Source organism: Lolium rigidum, chromosome 5 (assembly GCF_022539505.1).
Source record: "Lolium rigidum isolate FL_2022 chromosome 5, APGP_CSIRO_Lrig_0.1, whole genome shotgun sequence".
NCBI classification, from domain to species: Eukaryota; Viridiplantae; Streptophyta; class Magnoliopsida; order Poales; family Poaceae; genus Lolium; species Lolium rigidum.
In genome coordinates, this window is record NC_061512.1 from 69,328,057 (window position 1) to 69,332,432 (window position 4,376).

General features: G+C 43.4%; 1 pseudogene; it reads left to right on the plus strand.

Annotated features, from left to right (window-relative positions):
- Positions 1 to 2,298: 2,298 nt before the first annotated feature.
- Positions 2,299 to 3,229, plus strand: LOC124658199 (annotated as a pseudogene).
- The last annotated feature ends 1,147 nt before the right edge of the window (positions 3,230 to 4,376 follow it).

Below are 4,376 nucleotides of genomic sequence, written 5' to 3' on the forward strand. Positions count from 1 at the left end.
AGAGGAGCTCTGGGGATGTTATTTGGAGCTGAGGCGACTCGGCACCGGTTCCTCTGAAAACCAGGTCGGTGACGGTGAGCTGCTGAGCTGGTTGGAATAGAGTCCTAGAAAAGTATTGGCTGCATCTTAGACTATCCACAATGGGTATCATAGGTATTAAGGAGGAGAGAGATGATAATGATATTGTAGTAGATATGTAAAACTAGAAAAATAAATTTTCAATAAATTTTATACATAATTTTGCATTGAGAATCTACAAATCAATTAATTTTAAAAACTATGATACTACTACATGATATCATACATTACAGAGATTGTATCATGTGCTAAGAGCATCTCCATCGGCGCGCCCCAAATAGACACTAGCAGGGTTGCTAGCACCGTGCTATGGGGGGGGGAGGGGGGCGGCACCTGCTACTCAATTTGAGGAGCAGTTTGCACACACCGGCAAATCAATAAAAAACCGTAAAAATAACGTTGAACTAGCAAACATAATTTAAATGCAGAATTTTATTTAAATTTAGGATTATGTACATAAAGTTAAATGAAACTTGAAATTTAAACAAGACCGAATTCAACTCTATTCTATTGGCCGTTGGTTGGGGTGCGCGATGGGCTAGCCTCGTTGTTTTTCTCCTTTGTTGCCGCATGCACCCGTGCTCACCTCTCCACCGTTGCTTCGCGCATCTAGCGGTGGAGCATGGCCGCCGGCAACGTCGGAGGTTGCCGGCGTTGCTGCCCCTTCACTGCCACCTGTCACTGGTGAGACTCCTTGTTTTCGGCGAGCCTCGCTTGATTGCGGGCGGCCACCTCGGCCTGGCGCTGAGCGTTCATCTGAAGTAGCCTCTGCCGCTCGGCCACCATGAGCAGGCGACTAGTATCCTCCGTGGCCACCCAGTGGCGCGAGATCTCAATGGCGTGCTCGAAGTGGGTGTCGTTGATATACTCCAGCTCTTCCTCCTCCAGTCTTCTGAAAAGTTGTGCGTTCCTTGATGTAACTGGACTCTTTGTGAGCAGTGTTGTACTTTTTGTTTAATATTAGTAATATATAAAATTACACCGTAGGGGTTTCCCCTACGGTAAAGGTTTCAAAAAAAAAAAAGTTGTGCGTTGAAGTAGGCCAAGATTGTTGCCTGCTCCGAGTCACCGTGGAATGGATGCTCCTCGCCCCAATGTGCCAACTCTTCCACCGCCTCGGTATCTGCATCTGGTCCGAACGCCTCGTTCCACTCGTCAAACTGGGAGTTGTCGGAGTCGTCGAAGTTGAAGTCCGACAGCTTGAACTTGGCGTCGGGCTGCGGTGGTTGTTACGGCGTCGCTGGTGCCGTGCGACTGTTCTATCCTAGCATCGAGTACGTGGTCTCCATCCGGCGCGGCATTGTTGTGGAGAGGCGAGTTCGACAGAGGTGTGAGGAGAGCGGTGGTGATGAGGATGCTAGTGCGGCGGAGGTGAGCGAAGAGGACGCATTAAATAGGCAGTGGAAACTTGCCACAGAGCATCCGAGACGTCGCATTTACGGAGGCGTCTACGCGTGGAGAACCGGTGGCTAACGGCAACCCGCTGCAGAGCATACGAGGTGTCGCATTTTAATATGGAGCCAGCCGTAGAGTCGCTGAGATACTGGTCCCGCCATTAAAGTCTGACGTGGCATCATGTGCCGGCGTGCCCACCGCGCGAAGGGGTCATTATGGATTTGCCAGCGATTGTATTGGACTCCAAATGGTGCCATCGTCTTATTGGGCGTGTCGGTATCGCCCAAAAGAGCCATCGGACCCCGAATCGCTATTGGGATTGCTATGAAATGCCCCAGTAGAAATGCTCTAACATGTGCATATACTATTATATGGCACTGCATGCCGATAGGCGTTTATGAGTCAGATCTCCTCTCGAGGTCAACATAACAAAATATATTGAACAATCAGGCGGTTCGATTCATATATTATCGAGACAGGTCCCTATCCATACCAACCCGTTTCAGACTATTGTTGGACCACTGCTTTTGGAGTTTCGACCCAAAACCATTTACCTATCTCTGACAACTACACAGCCTTCAATTAATTATATGTTAGACAACTGAAGTTAGAGATCACTGATACGTAAGAGAATGTACTCATTCTGTTACTTATCATTTTCAGTGCGATTACTTTTGATAAATATATATAGATCTCGCTTGGTAATAACTCGCATGTTGGAAACACTTCCATTGGATCCTAACCCGTTAAGGACAACCCGATGACCTTTGTACCTCTATAAAAGGATGCACATCCCCATGGTACTAACAAAACATCCCAAGTCTCTTTGCACGCAAACTCACTATAGAACATACTTAGCTACTCACGAGCTCAGAAGTCCCTCCATCGTGTCGAACCCAATCTCGCTTCGAGGTTTTAGCACTTAGATAGACTGCAAATTAGACGGAGATATGGACCGTGTGATGAACCTAGCATCTGAGCGTGCTGTTGTGGTCTTCACCTTGAGTTCCGATTGCTTGTTCCACACCGTACGTGGAGCGCCTATTCAGTGACCAGCTCGGTGTCAATGTGTTGGTGAATGAACTTGACCAAGACCCCGTAGGCAAGGAGATGGAGCGAGCGCTCCTCAACGTGCTTGGGACAGGACCCTCCGTGCCCGTGGTGTTCATCGGCGGAAAACTTATTGGTGGGACTAACAAGGTCAAGTCTCTACACCTGGGTGGTGAGCTAGTCCCCATGCTCAAGAATGTCGGTGCTCTCTGGCTAAAGATAGGAACTCACTACGTACCATAAAGAATACGATATATATGGTCAACAAAGAGTATATGTGGAGTAAAGGTTTCTGAGAATAACCTAACTGGCCTAGGATACGTCAATGAAGGCTTTGCCAATCCTTTTTGCCTTGAGGATTAGGAGGTATGAACTCACTATAATTCAGAGATCAAGACTGATGTGGCGATTGTTGTAATTTTCTTACTGGTTTTTTTTGTTCACATCGATGTATGCTTCTCCATCCAATATAATAAATATGTTTGGAAATTGGCTGAATGGTATTGACAAGAAAACAAAGGCTAAAATTCTCATTGGTGTTTCAGCTCTATGTTGGTCGATTTGAAATTGCAGAAACGACATTGTGTTTAACATGAAGGTTTCTACAATTTCTTTACAGGTTATATATATGGCGGCTCATTGGATTCAGTTATGGTGACAGGGTGCAACCGCTTACTGATGGTTGCTCAGGATATTTTAAACCGGGCTACTTGGCGGTCTAGTAGTAGATTACAACATGTCTAGACGTTACATTACTGGTTTTATTTTTCGATGGTTGATTTTTGTATCGACCCATTCTGATCCGTGAGTTGTAAACTTTGAATTGTTCGTAATTTTTTAATAAATTGATGTGTGCATCTATTGATGCAGAGAGCCGGAGCTTACCCCATTTCGGAAAAAAAAAACATCGATGCATGCTTATACACTGACATTTTTTTATGCCCAGGGTAGTAAAAACATCGATGCATGCTTATACACTGACATTTTTTTTATATGTGCATATTATTTTTACAATTTCATTTGTAGTTGCGTTACCATGATAACTCATATTTACAAGCTGCCTAGTCAATTTATACGCACAAACTCAATGAACAAACGATCAATTAACTGTGCGAGCACTTGTATAGATAATTCCAACACTCCACAAGAACGTCTCATCTCCAAAAATGGCACGGCCAATATAATATAATTTACTTTGATGATTAATTTGTATTGTGTTTACTCAATAAAGCTAGAATGTTATGAATATTATATTACATTTTGATAGGCACATGTGCCAGGTTTACTTGAAATCTAACATGAGTTGCAAGAATATAATTCTCTTTTTGCAAGAACAAGGAAAATTTCCTGACCTTGACCGAAACATGCTAATTTCAAAATAAAATCACCTCTCTTTCTGACTAGATTTACACATCTGATTGATATTATCAGAGTAGAATAACAAAGGTAGGGAATATAATAAGTACTATAATATTAACAAGGGTCTAAGGTGCACACCCAAAATAGAACTAAATTTGGAATGCCATTATGGATATGTTAAAATAAATAATATAATAATGCCACTAGCTACCTGTATATAATATGATATTACTGCAAAATAGCAGTTAACGGTTGTGTGTTAGAGGCCGGTCCTCCCCATTTCGAAAAAAAAAATACACTGGATGTATTAAATATAGAAATGCCTTGTGTACAGAATTAAATCATTGATCTTCATTGATCTCCTTCGTCTGCCTGTGTTAGCCACTTCAGGGCACCCAAGTTACGCTAGTGCCAAAGGATAGAGAGTGGCGATAAATTGTATCAATAAAGTCACATAGTTACTGCTGCCGCAGTACGAACTCTCGTAGAGCTCA